General features: G+C 39.7%; 1 long non-coding RNA gene across 5 annotated transcripts in view; it reads left to right on the top strand.

The window, feature by feature from the left end:
• LOC141751941 (uncharacterized) overlaps positions 1–20276 on the top strand; it is a 159704-nt gene that overhangs the window by 112174 nt on the left and 27254 nt on the right. For all 5 annotated transcript variants that reach the window (XR_012590146.1, XR_012590149.1, XR_012590148.1 and 2 more), the window contains one exon: positions 9976–10117. This is a non-coding gene — a long non-coding RNA (uncharacterized LOC141751941). The remainder of the gene's footprint in view (positions 1–9975; positions 10118–20276) is intronic.

A 20276-nucleotide genomic window follows, 5' to 3' on the forward strand; every position in this document is an offset into this window, starting at 1 on the left:
GAAGCAGAGTCAGTCCCCCGGAGGTAAAAAGCTCCTCATCACCTTATTAGCCAGGCCTCGATCAAATTTGGCTCACTTTGATCCTTTTTTGCCAACCTTTTATGCTTGAGCAGAATTCTTTTGCCCCAAGGCCAAAGGGAGGCAGAAGAGAGAGGAAGAGCTTTCACCTGTTTGTTCTTCATTTGTAGTAATAATTCATATTTCTGAAAGCATGTATTGCTAAGAAAAATGATGCTTTCACTCTTCCTTAATGTGATTTTTCAGGAAGGAATTTTTTTTCAAGTATAAATAAGGAGAACCTATTCAAGGCATTTTTGTTTATTAATAGTCAGATTCTTTCTCTAAAAAAAATAAAAAACCGCCTCCGCAACACCTTGATTGCGTTACTACTTCATATTTGCTTGCATAAATAAACCTGAAGCTTTACTGCAAGAGAGGCAGCTATTTTAAAGATGGCAAAATGTCAGCTTTTGGATGGTTGGTTTCATTTAACAGGGCTCCACATGAATTTATGAACTGTTCCGTAACGTCTTCTGCCTGCACCAAATGGCAGACTTTAGGCAGAAACCCAATGTATGTTTAGCTAATGTATAACAAACAGAGTATTTACATGGTCAGTGGACCCTATTAGGTATTAAGAATGGTCTCTTTCTAAATTTACTGTTAATTCCCTTCCGCAACAACCTAAATAAAGTGTTCGCTTCTCAGAGACAGCTAAGAAAATGCGTGCATCTATGTGCACGTGTGTATGGGTCTTTCATTTTAAAATGTCTTTAACAAAACTTCTGACAGTTATCTTATTTTCTTTTGCTGCAAGGGTGACAATGTAGTTTAAGATATTGTTTCCTGACTTTAAAGGCGCTTTGTGGTTTTTAAGGATATTTCAGCAGCTAAAGAAATTCTACTGCAGACACAGTGTAACAGTTCATTTCTTAAGCAATAAACGGCAAGCAGGGTGGTGCTGAATAAGCATGCTTATATGGAATTTCTCTTTGAAAAGCCCACTAGTTAGGGCCTATAACACTTCACTTGATATTTCTACAGTGCAAACACGATAGTGGAAATTAAGTTGCCCCAGCAAATTCAGTTTAGGAGAAATTTGTTATGAATAAAATGCTGCTGCTGGCCTTAGAACATTGAATTTATCCACCAAATAATATCTTAGAAATACCACTTCAGAAGAAATCAGCTCTAAATAATTGATAAATTTGGTTTGTTTAGAAACCTTTTGACCCCTGTAATAGAAAGTAAAAACACATTTCAGTTATTAAAGTCACATATATTCCCTCTGGTAGGGGAAGCTTTTAATTTTAAGCTGGTCTCTGTTGGGGCCATTTGATAAAGCTTGGAAAAACCTTTTCAACTGCTGCTGGTGGATTTGGGTCAGCTTCCCTTGGGAAAATGGCAAAAGATAAATTTGTAGCTTTTCATAACACATAAGAAAACTTCAGAGATTTTAAACATCAAGAACTATTGGAACTGAAAGACAGAGTTTCTCTTTTGTTTCTCCCCCTCCTCCTCCTGCTCCTTCTTCTCTTTTCTTTCCAAAAAGGACTTTAAATTCTCTTGCTGTTTTAATTTATTATTTTTTTTTTCAACCATGGAGGTTAGAATGTTTTGGCCTCTCTAACTACACTACCAGTGGTCCTTATTAACATAAGATTTATTTTGAGATAGAAACATCATTATGCTGGTTTTGTTTTCAAATGGAGCCATTTCATTCCATTGCTTTCAAAGCCAAGAGCAAAATAAAAAACCCTCTATCACTTTTTTTTTTTTTTAAACACATTCCTTAAACTTTGCTTCAGTTGCTGTCACCAGATCTTTATGTTCACAAATATAAAGTGGTCTCTTTTCCCCCGGACAGTAATCACAGCTTATGAACGAGGGCGCTGATTCTACTGGGATTGCCAAAATGGACCTAACCTCACCACACTGCCATTTCACAAGAGGAGAACTGGCAGGGGTGTGGGAGAAAAAATGTATTTAATGCATATTAAAAAGAATAACACTCCATAGTTGAATATTTAAGTAGCCATTTGTGCATAAAACAGATACTTGCCGGCAACAAGGCAGATCATGCCGCCACCTAAACCTCAGACCTTCAGGCATCCCTGCTTGTATTTGAAGATGTGGCTGCTGCTCCACGTCCCTTCAGGAGTTATCTCCGAGAAGTACCACCCGAAATCTTTGTGGTACGCATCCATTTCTATACATTCACCAGAGACTGCTAGATTCACTTCATATAAACTACTGAATGGCCATCATTCAATAAAAACAGCCGTTTTTTCTTTTGCCTGGGATGAATGAGAACGAACACCCTAGAAGAGAAAATCTGTGTGTTCTTTTACAGTCTCTACGACGATTCAGCCTCTCTTGCCTGCTGTCAGTAAGACCAAAGGATGATTCCCTGGGATACACTGGTGAGCACAGAGAGAGACTGGGGCAGTAGATGGCTCTGGCAAGCTGAGTTCCTGCTCCTGCATTTCATGGTGAACGTCTCATTGGCACTTTTGAAATTATAGATTAGCTGATTTTTTCGAAAACTAAACAACTCCCTGACAATCTCCATTACACACAATCTGTGAAGAGTGCACAGCAACAAACTGGTAGAAGCAAAGTTTTCTCTCTAGCCAACTAGCCTTTCTTGAACAGCCAGTTATTTCTCTTTGCCCTTTCATGCTTGGTTGCTATTCCCAGTGTAAGAGACTTTGTTGCACAGACTCAGTGGTAAATTATTAAAAGGGTCTCTACTGGGCGTCCGTTCACGCAGCCACAAATTATGTGTTCGTGTACCTCTGCCTATTCTTGGCAGGTGCGGTTCCTCTGTGAGTACTTCAGCAATTCAAACACCTGCATTATTTCATTATGTTAGAGCCATTCTTCAAACAGTTGCACCTACACCCCATTAGCACCCACAGGGGGAGGCCAGCCCTGGGTAATTTATGTTGTGAAGGGATTGCCTTCTTGGACAAGAAAGATGCCATGCAGGAAGCTGGGCTGTGATTTAACAGCCATTCTGTTCTAGCTTCCCAAATAAACACACTTAGCACGCATCTTCATGGTCACTTGCACCACTTGGGTGAGTGAACTGGGCCTCTCTGTATTCACTGTGCACTCAGCGTTCACATAGGAAATGACTGAGCAGCCACCAATGTTCAAAATGGTGACAGCCTGGAGTAGTTCATGGTGTTTTCCTCGTGCAGGAATGTCTTGGAAGGATGTGACATTCTGCATTGGAAAATTTCTTTTCTTTTTTTGGTTTGGGGGTTTTTTGTTTTTATTTTGCCATTTATTCCTGTTGATGCTCTTCACCTGATGTCTAATGTTCTGTTTACACTAAATCAATGTAGTCTGTTCATCATTTATCTCAGACACGGTCTCACAACTCAATACATTCTCTGACACAAAGGCACGCTTTCATTGGTGAAATGAACTATTCAATGCCATCTAATAGTACACTTTGTCCTGCAGTTTTCATCCAGTTGCACTCGATCTCCTGGAAATGTAGGTGACCACCTTATCCTGTCTTTTCTTTGACTATGGCGTGATGCTACAGGCATTTCATGTAGTATCTCGACTTGTGTTTTTTTTCATTCCTTGGGTTATTTCTTTGTCTTTTCTCTTTTCCCACTGTCTTTTGTTTTTTGGTGGTTTTTTTTCGTTCTTCCCCCATCCTTATTCTACTCTCTCTTCCACCCACCTCTTCGTAACCTCCAGCACATAGACAACTGCTGGCTGATCCTGCCTTTCTCATACTTCAGTAGGCTGATTCTTCCCACCTACTGCATCACACAAACTACTGCTGGCTAATTCCTCATCCCTAACAATTGCTAGCAGTATCTTCCCACGCGTATGCACCAGCACATATTCACCTGCTAGAAGCCTCTTTGTGCTTTTCGTCATCTGACACACTGAAATATAGTCTGTTTCTGGCCAAAACAATTGGATGCTTACACTGGTTACAGAGGAAGGAGCCGGCATATGTGAAATGCAATCATTACAGTTATCTTGAATGGTAAGCCAGAAGAAAAATCACCACATAAGCAGGAATAAAGGAATATTTTTAAGTTTATGTAGAACCTAAAACATGAGTACAAACTTTTGGAAACTGATTGCCCAATAACAAAAACTCTGAAGTCACAATGCAGTAGAAATACATTCTTTTGGGGTGAAAAAAAGGAATCTTGCAATTATTTTTGTCAACAAGCAGTTCTTGCTGAATACATGTTGGACAAAAGCCAATCAAGTTCAAATAGGTAATGTCTGACATGGTGCAACTTGGAAACAGTTTTACAGACTCCTTTTTAAAAAGGTGAAAAACAGTGGACAGAAAGTTATATTGTTAAGAAGAGAAATTGTTGAGTGTGTTTACATATTTAACTTGATAGTTTCTTCTGCAAGACAGATTTTCCAGAACACCTCTCTACTGAGTAGCAGAAGAAGAAAGTCACAGTAAAATGATAAATTAAGAATACTGCTGACTATTTTCCACACAAATTCTATTAATTGCAAATGAAAAACACAAAATAGATCTACCTGTTCAGTGCTAGAAGGGGGTAACTCCAGATGAACAGCCACCAGAAGAGGCGAAATTATCCAGAGGATAAAAATGTTGTAGCACCATAATAACAAAATAACCACTGTGACTCTGTGTGAAGAACACCACTGTGTCACTGTAGCTTAAAGCAAGAAATCATAAATGGTAGAATTATCCCTCAGGCTTCTTTACATAATTAGAAAACAGAATCCGAGATGTCTTATCAAAAATAAAACACCCAACAATGAAATCAGCAGTAAATACTGTAAAGCAAATGCAAACAAAGCACTGAAACCTCATGAGATCCATGATCATGTCAGCCTAATGTTGGAACAGATTTATTTGAATCAAATGGGAAGGATTACCTCTTGTAATGATTATTTCTTGAGTATTTTTTAAATTGAGCTGTTGAACAACCCATTGATGCAACAATGTAATGACACATTGAAAATCACAGTTTGCTCATCACAGGATTCCAGATGAGTTAATAGCAGATAATTGCACACATTTCACAAGCATCTCATTTCAACAGTTCTCTTTGATATTTCAATTTTAGTGCACCTTGTAAACTCTGTCTATGTACAACCAAGTGTGTTGCGAAAATAGTCTTTCGGAAGAGAAATGAACTTAAAACAACATGATAAAAAGCAACCCAAAATCCACTAATTCAACCAAAAAGCCTATATTTTCTAGGTTAAAATGTTTTTATGAGAAAGGCATACATGTTAGTGTCAAAATCTAACAAGCTCTCTGAATAAAAGATACTTAAACCTAAGTTAGTTTCAAAAAATACGTGTAAACTGGAAGCAAGGAAACGTAGGAACAAAAATGCCATAACTTATCTGCATTAGCAGCAGAACATCACTGCCAGGAGTTACAACACCAGCACCAAGACCATATACCACCACCATCCTCACTGTTCGTATTACTGGTGAAACATCAGTCCTTAAAGAGCACCCAGGAGGACACTACTACTCTGGTCTTGAGGTTACACAGATGCAGCCTTCTACACCTCATTGATTTTGGCTCCTAGCTGGAAGGAAGAAGACAATTCTGGGGCATAACACATTTCGTTCTAATGTAAACACCTAAGGCAAGTTTGCCTTCATAGAATCATAGAATCATTTAGGTTGGAAAAGACCCTTGGGATCATCGAGTCCAACCATCAACTCCACTCTACAAAGTTCTCCCTTACACCATATCCCTTAACACCACACTAAACGAGTCTTAAACACATTCAGTGATGGTGACTCCACCACCTCCCTGGGCAGCCTATTCCAGTGTCTAACCACTCTTTCCGTGAAGAATTTTTTCCTAATGTCCAGCCTAAACCTACCTTGCTGCAGCTTGAACCCATTCCCTCTTGTTCTGTTGCTAATTACCTGTGAGAAGAGACCAGCACCAACCTCTCTACAATGTCCTTTCAAATAGTTGTAGAGAGTGATGAGGTCTCCCCTCAGCCTCCTTTTCCTCAAACTAAACAGTCCCAGCTCCTTCAATTGCTCCTCATAAGATTTATCCTCCAGGCCCTTCACCAGCTTCGTTGCCCTCCTCTGCACTCGCTCCAGCACCTCAATATCTCTCTCATATTGAGACACCCAGAACTCAACACAATACTCAAGGTGTGGCCTCACCAGTGCTGAGTACAGGGGGACAATCACCTCCCTACTTCTGCTGGTCACACTATTTCTAATACAAGCCAGGATGGCATTGGCTTTCTTGGCCACCTGGGCACACTGCTGGCTCATGTTCAGCCGCTTGTCAATTAGAACCCCCAGGTCCTTTTCTGCCAGGCAGAAAAGCCTTTTTCAGTCAGGTAAATCTCACCCGCGCTCACCAGCAATACCATCCAACAGAAGTAACATAGAAACGCGTCAGAATGAGAATTCACTTTGGCAACTGCATTTGCCATAGCAAAAAGAATTGTTTGGGGAACAAAGGAGACCAGGTGATTTGAGTGATAGTTACTGATGGTTGTCCTAAATGCCATCTGAGACATTTCTATTCATGTGTGTGTCATGAATAACTGTCACAAGTTGGTAATGTCTTCATTTCAGCTGGTTTCGTTACCTGCATTTCATTTCCGAAAGAGCGGTGATACAGATCTCATGGTATCCGCTGCAATTAGTAAAAACTGATTTCTGCCCTGCTTATATCTGCAGAGAGGCTGAGCGATCCTCCAAGCAGCGCGGCTTCTGAGCCTCTGCCTTGGTGCCAGTGTCTCTGGCTTTATGTCTTGTTAATTGGCAGTAAGAGGCGGGGCAATCATCAGAGCCTCAGTTTATCCATTTAATGCAGTGCTGACATGTGCTGCCGAGCGTTGGTGTGGCTGGGGCTTTGTGGGCTTTCTTAGTCCTTTCCCTGCTGGAAGCAAACAGCAAGTAGGAGGAGGCATGTTCCTCTAAGGTTTGGCACAGTGCTCAGTGCCTCCCCATGCTGCAGAAGACCATCTTAGCTGGAAATATTTTACAAATGTCTTTAGTCATGAGAAACTCGGTTCACATGTTTGTACTACCAGTAATCTCCCTAGAAAGGGACTGAAGACGCTAGTCTATTTGTCTAAATATAGATAGAAGGACCTTTATACTGCACAGGTAAAGATTTCTACATTAGGTTAAAAACATTTTAAGGTACGTGCTTGAGTCTTTGAACCACTGCTATTCTGGAGTGAGCTGAAGTGAAGCTAGCAAGAATCACGTCAACTTTACTCATCAGCTGCCAAGTTCCTGAGAGCATATTTCATTTCAGAAACCCCTGTGAGGCTTCAAAAAAATCCCAGAATTCCTATGTCACGAGAAGTTCTGAAAGCAACATAGGATTTATCTCTGAATCAGTAAAGCCTGAAATGCCTCTAAACTAGAAATTTATTTTTCACCCAAATCTAGTTATTAAAAGCTTCAGTCAAAGGTGAATGTGGTCCTCTTGATATGTGTGTGTGGTCCTCTCCATAATCTGATGATTGTGAATCCTGGATAAAATTGATATCTGAGCACAGTGAGCAGTAGAGGTCTATGCTTCAATGGTGAAGAAGGAAGTTCTAGCTTTTTGTTCCATGGCAAGGAATATTCTTCCATAAAGTCCTGAGCAGGATCCCTCTACATAAGAAGTAAAATATTAGGAGTGTGCAACACCTTCAAGGACTGAGTTCACAAACTACACTAATGATATGGATTGTGAGGCTATCATCTAGGAAGTTCTTGGAAATTCTTAAATCTTGCTGTTTTTTTAACCAAAGAATGACATACATGAACTAAGATTGACTTTAGTGGATAGCATGTGTTATTTCTGAATATGAGAACATATGAGACTCCAGGGTCACAAACTGCTAGGGAAAAATAATTACTTGGACTGTAAAATCCAGCATTTAAGACTAAAATGTCAGCATTTTAGTTGTATGTGCTAACAACTTCTTACCCCCTGAATACCTCCGCCCTGATTACTGATATAGACAGGGTCAGTTGGAAAATGCAGTATGATCATATGAAACACATTTGCACCAGAGTGCATTAATGTAAAAGGGGATAAATTGGGGTTCAGAGGTATTTTTTAACTCTCAAGTACTAGCTGTTGCAGCCTCAGGAAAGTTAATTTAAAGTTAATTCTGTTGTAAATTATTTTAACACTCCTTTTCCTATTATTTCTGGTGTCATAAGTTACACATGAATCTTGAACCTTCTGTGTTACAGTACAGGATGCTATTGCTAGAGTTATCAAGAACTTCAACTGTACAGGTGCGCATTAGCCGAGGAAAGGTGCTTTTGTGTGTGTGTATGAACAAGGAAAACCTCTAGAGTCTACAAGGCGTCAAGAAGCAGCCTGATCTGGCTTACCTGACTCCTACCCCTTGAGCTAAGGATTTTAGGGAGTGGTTTGGGATGGAAGCCGCTCACCTGGGAATTTTTTATAATGCAAGGGCTTAAGTGGAATAAGACCACAGACTTTTTCCCTTCTTCACCTGTCTTTCCTTTTTTTTTTGGCTTCAGCTGGTCCAGTGTGTCTCTTGGTGCTGGCAGTGCCAGTATGAGCCTGGCCAGCGGCCTAGAGCCTACCAGCATTTTCCCAAGAGAGAAAAATAAGAGAGGAGTAATGGCAATTTTTGTCACTTTGCATCCTAAACGGAATTTCATGGGACAAAGAGAAGACACTTCTGTGGCCCATGGGGATTTCCTCTGCTGAATATCAAACACCTTCTACAAACAACAGAAATGTGAGAGATTCTCAAAATAAAAGGTCATGGGGATTTTCTATAATGGAAAGGCTTTAACAACCTGAATACAGGGTGTTGTTATCAGCTGCCCCTACAATGAATCAGGGAAAATCTTGGTGAGGAGCTTCCTCAGTATGTTTTACTGCAATTCTGAGTGGCCACTAATTTGGGGAATAGTCACTGGAATTGTCCAACTTCGAGTCAGGGAGTGTGGCGAACCTTTAGTAGCAGCTCTGAAAGCAAAGAAGGGAAATGAGAAAGGAATCAAAGCAGAAAGGGAGATGACCATCATACTTGAGACGGCTCAGTCGCTCTGCACAGGTAGCATCCGTGTGTCGGACACAGGGAACAGCATTTGTTTGAGTGCTGGGAATAGCCCAAGTTCATTACGAGAAGGGCAGGGGAGGAACACGGCTGGGTAATGATCACTGACTGCCTGAGGCAGTGAATGGCCTGGCAGCTGCAGAGGGAAAACAACTCTTCCTCTGCCCACCCCCCACTGGAAAAAAAAGGCATAAGCGCCTATTTGTGACCAAATTTGGCTTGGAACCTGATCAAGAATGAGTAAGACAAGAGGTCTAGAAAAGGGCAACAGGCATTGTGGTCATCCTTGCACCTCATTATGTGTCCTCAGAGGTGGGAGCTTCTCCTTTCCAGGAGTGGAAAGGACCAAGATCCACAGCTGGACCAGGCTATTCCTCTCACTCCAGAAGTTTGCGTGCTTGAGGGGTTACTAGCACACGTGGGAGTAGAGTAATAGCAAGTCATTTCAGCATGTGGAGAACATACTAAGAGCAAGCTCCCTCCTGCCCTTCTCTCTGCCCTAGCCCTGGCTCCTTCTAGCTGCCATCATCACCATCTGGCCACCTCCATTCTCCTCCCCCACCCACCCCTTTCCTTGGGACTCACGAGCTCCATTTCTTCGCGCTGGTCAGGTGTAATATTTCCATAGCCTTTATTTCTTTTCTGTTCTGAGCACAGGAAGGCATAGGGAGAGGAACGGCACCTGCACCCCATCCATTTTCAGAACAAAGAATTTGACTTTTAGACCTGAAGAAACTGGAGGCAGGGTGTGTGACACATTTGTCTGTGCTCAGGACATGTATCATGGCCACAGTGAGAGGCCTGTTGCCTGATCGATCATGTGGAAAGACAATGACAATTAATAGGGACTTTAAATATTCCGGAGTATGAAAGTAACATTGCATTTATATGTGTTCTTCCATAGATAAAAAAGAAGCAGGACGCATGAGATTTCAAAATTTGACTTCCTATTAAGCATGAAACACCTCTTAAAACACACGTTGTGGGTCCAGAAGAACACGTCTTTCAGTCTTTGAGAAGTATTTAAAATACTCCAGCAGATGAAGGTAAGAAAACATTCATTTCAGCTAGTCTTTCACTTTGATACATGCCGATGAGTATGGAAATGTGAAAATGAAACAACTTAAGAATGTGTAACTCAAATTACATATGAAAATCATCCATTCGAAGTGTGGATTTAATCATTTTTGTCTTAGTCAGCTCATTCTTTCAAACACACATTTCCCATTCCAGGTTACAATACTTACACTGTAGTGTAGATTACTATAATTAACAGGTTAAACACATGAAAACAGTTTTTTCCCCTTGATGTGCCTTTGGATCCTTTATTTTGCTAGCAGTTATACGGTAGAGTCACTTCTTACAAAGGAGAAACGACTGCCACAGGGTTTCTTAATGCTGCTAATGTTCTTTTCTTTCTGTCTGGTAATAACAGTGAGAAATTATTGTCTGTAAATAAAAAAATATAATGGAGAGTATATGTCAGGAAAAGCATGCTAAAAGCTGTATGTGTATCATCCATAGGTACAAACTGCTTATATTTACAGAGTAGCCAATGTTGGTTTTTATTAAGAAGACCCAATGAGAACCTTTCTAATCTCATTTTGCAGAGAAGCTCTTTTCTGATCCTAAGAAACCCCTTCAGTTAGAATACAATTTAATTCTACAGAATAAGAAAGGAAATATCCTATAAATGTCTTTTGAGCTGTGATATTTACAGCAAAGATCAACATTGTTCTTACTTTGTTTTCTCCACCAACACATGCCATGTGGCATATCCGTAGATTTATTTATTTTTTAATCATATGTCCTGCTGGTTATAACATAACTTAATGTACCAGCTGCAATTAACAGACTGTCAAAGGATCAACTAACAAGTGCTGATAAGCTTCATTTAACTAATTTGAGGAGTGGAAGTTTGATTTTCTTTTTTTTTTTTTTTTTCCAGGAAGGTAGCTTGTTTCCTTATTTCCTGTCAAGTGAGCCAACTCCTGTGACCTGTAGTTAAAAGGGCCCTTTGTAATTAAGGCAGTGAGTCTCCAAGTGAACAGTTCTCACAGTGGGGGGGGGGGGGAGGAAAAAAAAAAAGGAGGAGGATGCATGACACTGCTTAACTAACTAATCGGAGCTGAGCCAATCCATTTTCCTGGAGGCCAGTCAGTGTACCATGAGCGCGCAGAATCTCGCCCTTCATTGGCTTCGTGTCCATTTTATGGACCAGCGAGTCTATTAAGATCTTGGTGAGTGGCCCTATTTGAGGGCAGGGCTCTCTCCTCCTCGTCTGCCCATAGACTACCAGAAACTGATCAGCCGTGTTATATCAATAACGTTCTCACACCAGGTTGTGTAAATTGATCTTTTACAATTTCTCTCGGTGACAGTCTCTGTAACCAACAAGATAAATCATTCCTCCTGTGGCTTTTTTATTGATTGCTGAGACCTGTATAAAAATTACACTGCTCAAGCTGTGAAGTGAACATCCTCATAAAAGAAGACTTTCTATTTACAATCAAAATACGTTTGGGTCCAGATCAAGCACAGATTTACTATCCCAGCACCGTAAGAGACCAGAATTTAACTGAGATTCAAAGCACTGACAAAGGAACCCACATAAACTTTTAAAATACAAATGGTGCGCTACAACTCCAAGCAAAACAAACAAACAAACAAACAAAAAATCTTCCAAGGTTATAAAGTCTAGTTGAAGTAAAGACAGTCGTAATAGTAAACCATCTGTTAAAAACAATGATGCAGAAGCACAGCAACACAATCAGCCAGCCTATTTTTTTTTGCAATTACTTGTACAAACACTAACACAAATTACTTTCTGATACTATTTTATCATCCATGCAAATATATATATTTTTAAATGGAACAATAAGATTTGAGAGCTCCTTACCTCTTCAGAAAAGAAATATTCTACAACTTTGGAAGAGACAGCAGCAGTAATATCATTCTGGGGAAATTGATTTAAGCTGCTGTATAGTATTGGCTTTATTGTTTTATTAAAGTAAAAAGTCTAATGGTGTTTGACATAGGCAATCAAATGCATCCATTGTTTTTAGGCAGTATCAACTCCACAATGATTATATTCCTTCCACTTTATACCATCATTTTAACTCTATTAAAATAGTCATTAACTTCTGGTTTCTTAATTATTTAAACCTTATGCTAATATTGTTTATATACACAGTTGAAAAGAGAGTCTTTTGAAGCAAGTGGACTTATACTGAACAAAACCGTTAAATTCCAAATCATCAAGCATGATGAAAGAATTAGCAAGTGATTCACAGGGCTCAAGATTCAGATACTGATTGCATTTCTTGTACTGACACAGCCTGTGGCTTTGAATAAGACACTTGCTAGCCAATACCTCAATTTACCCATCTGTAAAAAAGGTATTATAGGATCTAGAGGAAAAAAGTTATTCCCATATCATGCTGATTTAAATCAGTATAGATACACCCAAGTCAGCCTTGTCCTCTGGGAAACTGTGAAGTTTAAACTAGCGTTTGCAAAGTACTCTGAAACCCTTGATGATGAAACCCACAAGAGTGCAAGCTGTTGTTATTACGATTCGCTGGATGCATTCAAGTATTTCATGTTATCAGAAAACTGTGCAGCCATGATTGGTGCTACCTGGAAGAACGCTGTACCAATTAGTCTCTCCAAATGAAATATTCTGTTAAAGTCTCAACATAGCTGCCATGAGGACCAAAAAGTTAATTTTTTCTGTTGATATCAAAATTTGTGGTAGAGCTAAACACCTGTGATGCTGGAGAAAAGGTAGAAAAATCATCCAAAACATTTTGTTTAAAAGAAATTGTGCACACGTAACTAGATGTTACATGTTTAGAACTGTTAAGTTCTAAACCGTGCTAAATTATTTAAAATGGCAAAACCATTGGCTATTTTTACCATTCAGAAACTGGTGGCTCAGTCTTTGCTACAGAGAGAAAACTCAGAAATAAGATGTTGTGCATTAATCTGAAAATTCAGACTGTGAAAATTATGAACTTTTTGGTAATGCTGTAAATCTGTCCCTAAATGGCAGAAGCACTTCTCTATTTGCTCAGTGAGCAAGATGATTTCTCCACTTAAATGGAAAAGAAGGAAGGCAAGGAGATTTATTTTTTTTTTGTTAATAGCCATGGTTATGACTGCACTCTTGTTGTCTAGCTGACTTCAGGATGAAATTTGGTGGTACTTTCCATTCACTTCTTTATTCCTCTTCCTCTCTCCTCTAAAAGCATTTTGAAAGGGGAAGAGTTGAAACAGGATTTCTTAGAGAAACTTGGAAGAAGTCAGTTCAGGGCCTAGGATCCAAAGACAAAGGACTAGTGCAAACAAAGGATTGCTTGTGGATAGTAAAAGTAGTGGAATATAGAAATGATGTTAAAGAACATGTTTTGTCTATATTTTGCCATACTTTGGCAAACAATTTGAATTACCCAAATCAGAAGTTTATCTTTTCATTAGTAGCTTTATTAACGTGCCACTCTCTTGCATCTTAGTAGCAAACTGATGAAGAAGAGCATCAGTATTGTTTGGGATTGAGGGGTTTTGTTTGTTGCCTTTAGACAAGAATGGAAAATAACTGGAGCTAATTTTTAGCAGCATCCTCTTGATTTCTCTTAATCCTGGATTGTGATGACTCTTCAAGCAGCTCATTGGAAGCAATTGTGGGAAAAAGACCATTCTCTTTTCAGCTGTTCTTCCAAACCCTAATGAGTTAACAATTGAAATACAGAAAGTTGCTTCAGAGGTCAGGAGAGTATATTCTACACAATGGTCGCAGCATTTGAAACCATGACAGCACTATAAATTGACAAACTAAAGCAGAGCACTTGGTGGTCTGAAGTGGAGAAAAGAACATCAGCCGAGAGCGGTAAAAAGACGAGCCATGAAACCACACAGAAAAAATGAGTGATTTTTTTCAGATCACCTTGTTAGAATTTAGTGTATCGGAGGTCAGACAAGTAGAACAATAATAAGGTCCAAGGTTGAATACCAGTGGGGAAGCTTAACCCAGGAACTCCAGGTCAACCATAAGTGAATGAGGTAGAACAGTGAAACAGTAGTCGCCCGGGAAGGGAACGCACAAAAGTCAGCGGGTTAAGGGGAGGAGCCCACCAGTTATCAATTAGACTAAGAGAAAGCCCAGGCTCGAGCACCTGGGATAGAAAAATAATCCCAGTGTGATGAAAAGAGATTTTCTCCTGTGCACGGTTCTCGCTCTCTGGTTTTCAGGTTTTGAGAAATTTGAAATGTTGTGGAGCTAATGATCTTATATCTGTAACAGATGAGGAAATGCAGGCCAGTAGGATGCGTTTTCCCCATGTCTTATGTGCATATGACAATGTTTTGATCACACGCTGGACACTCTGCTGAGATAAAGGAGGCATAAAAATAAAGTTCTTTTAAAAATATTAACAAACACATGGATGCATGCACACACACACACACGCACACCCTTGCAAGGGGATGTTTTTTACCTATTTTCTTCTTTAGAAAAGTGCAATTCAAACCAGTTATATTTTTATCTTAGGAGGAGGAATTTCTCAAGATTTGTGAAGAAAACTGCTTCAAGTGATGGAGTAGATTAAGTGACATTTTACAATATAGAACATATATATATACGTGTTTTTGCAAAATGCCTATACAACTTCCTCTTCCTGTGAACATGCATCACCTAATTTAGTATGAATTTTGCCATGTTATAGGAGCTAGAACAAACCCAAAGCAAAGCAGATCATGTCTGATATCCCATAGCTCAGCATACACCCTAAATATCCAAGCTAAGCTAGCCTTAACTATCCACCAATATGGACACGTTTTTTCTGCTCTGCAGATTTCCATGTATGGGTTGTTGTAATATATGAACAACGAGGGCATTACCTTTGTATGCATCTGTGCGCATGGGGTGGGGACAAGGGGGGAGTGTGTGCGTGTGTCCACACGGCAGAAATTTTGTGCAACATCTACAATATACAGCTGAAACGTTATCCAGGCCTCGTGAGCAATATGTAGTAAAAGGGCAAGGATGTATAATGTCAGCTAAAATCAAGCGCCAAGCATACTCTATTTGTAACCCATCACCCTATTTTTCTATTTGTCTATTCTTAACCTCACATTTCTGAGGAATTACATGGTCCTGGACTGCTGCTAAAGCCAGCAAAACTCTTTGAGGCATTGTAAGTATCACCAGCTGCAGTAAAGCGTACAGTATCCCCGCTATCCTCTGGTTTGCACATACTACTTTTTTGGGTTACAAAAGACCCATTGTAAAAGTATTGTGATAACTTTTCGAACCCCTTCCCTTTTGCCTCTCCAGAACAACAGTATTAGTGCAGATAAAGTGGGGACTGACTGCTGAGCACACAGTACACCCTGCTCCATAGCCAACTCCTTCCCACCACCACCAATGCAGGTGCAGGGATTACATTGCCAAGTGGCAGCTTTCTGGTTTAGACAAGATAAGTTTTCTGACCTAAAAGCTCCTCCTCCAAACACTGAAGCAGAGAGGCCCAGAGGCAAAAAAAAAATCCTTTTTTCACCAAAAGAATATCAATGGTGGCCCCTGAAATCTAGCAGGACTGGAGAAAAAATATGGCCTACTTAAAGAAGCTGGGAAAGGGAAAAAGTTTAGGAAAGGAATGCGTAATTCAAGCACTGCAGTTTTCAAGCTCATGACTGGGTATTGTGCTTGTTTGGGAAAAATAATTTAATATGAGGCCATGATCTTATTGCATATGATGGAGGAAAGAGGTTGCAACTCCTTGACAAGTTGATTTAAAGATTTGGTTTGTCCAGAGGAAGAGATACTTGAATTTGATATATTTCTCTCTAAATGGTTCTTTTTTTGATGTCGTTAGACAGCTAGGTCTACATCCTGGAAATTATGAGAGGTCATGCCAGATGTAAGCAGGGGAATCAAGAAAAAAAGGATAAAAATGTCCCTTGTTTTAAGAGAGGAGGTTCTTTATAAAATATTCTGTTGAAGCGTGGGTGGCAATAGCTTTTCTTTTGTGTGCAGCAGGGGAAGTTGGATTAACTAGCATTACAATTTAATATGCTTTTCTTAGAGGAAAGTTTGTTTCTTTAACTTCACACAAGGCAGAAAAGTGGTACACCATTCAGTTTAATGACCATTTTTGCCTTCTCACAGAGAAAGTCAGCTTCAAACTCAAGTTGATAACATCTGTCTGGGATGTTACTCCCAGAAAGACATGTCACTGTTTGCACTGTTCCCAAATAGTGTTGCCTTTGCCCTCATGAGTAGGTAAAAGTACTCTGTATGCATTAAAGATCATATATTTAAGGTTTTTATACAGCAAATAGTCCCAAGTCATCAAGATCAAAGGAATAACTGATGACTGAGGAGATGCAGTTCCGTTAACTGAGTCTGCTGATCCAGTATTACAGTAAGCTGAGGTAACAGTGGTAGCTTCATTTGCCAGCAATACGAAACAAAGTTTAGGCAAATTAAGCTACCAGTTAGATGGTTAGAGTTATCCAAACATAAACATATCAGAGTCTTGGGGAAGGATTTGTATTTAGTTCAGACGGGTTCAGGGTGGGGTTCAGTATAAGGTAAAGACATCTAAGTCTACATACAGATGTTGACATATGGGCTAGATGTCCAAGCTCCTCTTGTAGTCTGTGAAGATCCATTTAGAACAGACTAGAGAGTAATTCTGCTCATTCTGGTGCGGACATATGCTCAGCTGAATTGCTCTCCACACTCCATCAACTCTACTAACTAGATCTCCATTGATATGATGATAACTTAGACTCCTACATGACATGTAGACACCTACACCATGGGCACCTAAATTTAAGTGTTTAAGTCTATAGATATATATAGACTATAGATATAGTTTATATCTACTCGTCATTGGATAACTAGGTAGGCTTCTTGGAATAGCTGCAAAATCATCTGCATCTGACCTGGCTTTTCTGTGATCCCCGGCAGTCAATATGAAAGAATAATCACTTGTAAAGTGAAACTCATCTTGCCTTGCAGTAAACACCTGAAATAAGTCAGATGAGTTACACCATAAACATGTATTATTTTCCACTGAAGATAACAGAAAAGTAGTTCAGATGAAGACATCTCCATAAGGAAAACAAAGCTCTCCTTAGGTCCCAAGCAGTCACTGAGAGACGGAGAGATTTAAAGTTTTGAAAGAAGATAGTGAGGTGACTTTCAGAATTGTTGGTCAGGGTAATCTCGCAAAGGAGGAGGACGTCATTGAGATCCCATCTGAACTTTAACCAGTAGATGGTGGATGTCTACCAGAGACTTTGACAAGAACAACACCATGCAGTATTGATAAGCTAAGTCAAGAAGATGAGAAACATAATTTTCAGTGTGGTGGGGAAAGGAAATCCAGTAGAAGGACTTGAGGCAATGTCCCATGAGTCTGGAAAACTGTGATTGATGTTGTCTTTTCAACAGACATAGGTGGGAAACAAGAGCAGCTGTCAGTGCTGGAAAGGAAAAAAAAATGCAGTTCTCCAGATAAAAGTTAAGGTGAGTGGTAGGTAAGTGAGAGAAGGATGCATCTTAGACATGCGTTGCAGAGTCAGCAACATTCAGACATGGCCTGGATGTGAGAGATCAGGAATAGGTGTGAGTCACCAAGAGAAATAAGCATTACATGTGCAGTAACAGACAGGAAAAAAGGTTAAGGGACATTTGGCTGTTTTGCTTTGGCTCTGCTGAACTCCAGCTCATGGCTGGACATCCACAAGGATACATTAGCCAGTAAAGGTGAGGGGTTTGCTTGGACAGAATGCAAATTTGGCAAAAACAGGCATCTATATGGCCCAAAACAGAACTGCTAGCTACATTTATATTTGCAGTCAAAATTATCCAAAGGTGAAAAAAAAAAAAGGGTTGAAAAAGAGAGAAGGGAATCAGGAAAAAAATCAGGGGATCTTTACACATAAGATGGAGGGAGCATTGGGGGATCTAAGAGAGCATATAATGAAGAGGTATTAGAGTGTTAAAGCAGCTCAAAGGAGAAAAAGCATAGAAAACTAAATAAAAGAAAATGGGCATGTGAAGTTAGACATGAATAAATTCTGTTCTGGAAGCAGGAAGGATGCCTGACAGATTTTGTTGAGAGGCATGGCAGTGAAGACTGATGGATCAGGAAGTGCTGAAGAAATAACTGGAAGAAGAGGAATCCGAGCCATTATAAGTATTTCAAAGGGACATGCTCAAGGAAATGGTGTTTGTGGAGTATGCAAGAAGACCTGTAGTGTTTCCTTGCTTGCTTCCTTGCATGTTCATAATGTGGTGGAGACTAAAACATATTTGCCTTGTAAGGAAAAACAGCAAAAGAAGGCAGACGTTCCAAAAAATAAAAGAAGTACAGGAGTATAAGTTGCGCAAAGGTGATCTGGGGATGCAGTGGAAGTGTTTGCTATGACATGTGAAATGCTGAGTGCTTCCTTTGAACTCCTGAAGAAACTGTGTGCCTTCAGTAGGAAGCACTCAGGTATTTGATGGATTCGCCACGTCAGTGGGAAACCCTCGCCTGTCAGGTGCGGCTGCCCCTGCAATTGTGGAAAAAGGATTCCCGATCACAAGAAACGGCAGATGTAACACTTCAGCTCCCCTGCCCTCAGCAGATTTAGATTCTGCAGGTTTAAAATGGGTCTTCAGCAGTTAAAATGTCAATAGACTTTTATCAGAGGCATGCTATTAGCTGTACCTCATTTTCACGTACAGTTAGAAAACCTGTGTAAATTGGTTATGCAGATTTACCAGTTTGATAGACAGCAAGACAAACTGGTCATCTTATAGTCTCTCTTAGTACTTTTTTTTTTTTTTTTTCACAGTTGAATGAAGACCAAAATGACTGATTACATCTTTGTCAAAGACTGCAGGGAGGGGACACTGGGAAACTGTGGGAGTAGGAGTTCATTGAAGTAAATCACGTGTACTCTCTTGTGTTAGTGCAGAGTGGCAGAGTGGACAGATGACCAGCATGATCAAGCCTATCTGTTTTCATAAAACCAGTGAATCCCTAACTATGGGCTGTAAAGGGCTCTGATTGGGGAAAAAAATGGCTAAAAGACCACAGTTAAAAATTACAGTGTTAGTGTCAGACAGCCCTGTTATTCAACCTTTCAGCATGGAAAATATGCAAAGCTCTCACAAGGGAAGAAAGACAGATATAAATATGAGATAAGTTATTGTCATGGAAGCCATAATTCCCTCTACTCACCCATAATAGAAAAGATCAGTTCAAAAGAAAGACTGTACAGTTTTCAAAGATTTTGCAAAACCGGTGATCCTGGGCAAATCAACACCAACTACGCTGCTTCAAACAGCACTTCTTGTACAAAGACAATATTCCTTTGTGGCAGTGCTGGATCAAGTTGATACAATAAGAATTCTGTGGGAAATACAAGTTAATCGCACCACCAGTAATTCGCTTCCGAAGTCACTATAGAAAGACGTCTAGCAAGTGGGCAATCAGAAATGAGGGCATTACCTATCCCCTTTCACAAAGGGGCAAAAATATATCCTTAGAAAATTCAGTTCACTCTGGTGAGGGGGTGGAATGATTTTCACCCTTTTCTCATCAACTAGAATGCTTTTCACAGCCAACAAATCACAAGGTACAGTTAGATAGAAGACCACTTCTGTAGGAAAATGTGTTCATGTTAAAAATGAATAGAAATTATAGCAACAGAAGAAAATGAAACTTGCAAGCCTGGAGAAATAAAACAACTTGTTATTTATGATAAACAACAGGGGATTGTTGTAGGTCTGAAGCAATCAAAAGAATCTTGCACCACAAAGCAAATCTGAACAAAAATAATAATAATACTTAGGATTCAGACTTTTCATTTATTGAATTGTTTCTGTACAACAAGCTGTACAGAATAACACAATACATACTAATGCTCTGGAATTAGTAATGAAACAACCTAGTTGTAAAGGAATATAGAGCTATACAGAACAGAGGGCTGTGATTTTGTTGGTTTGCATGCTTCTTACTCAAATATCCATTGTGTGTATTTTGATTCTCTGTCCAAGAACTGTTCCTCACATTAGTTTTTAAGAGCATAGGAGTGCATTTAATGATTAACTGGGAGAAATAACTGCTCAATAATGCATTACCATGTGTGGACCTAAACTGGATCATAGTCTTTTCTTTCAGTGCCTTTTTAATTCCCTTTGTT

This window comes from Larus michahellis, chromosome 1 (assembly GCF_964199755.1).
Source record: "Larus michahellis chromosome 1, bLarMic1.1, whole genome shotgun sequence".
NCBI lineage: Eukaryota > Metazoa > Chordata > Aves > Charadriiformes > Laridae > Larus > Larus michahellis.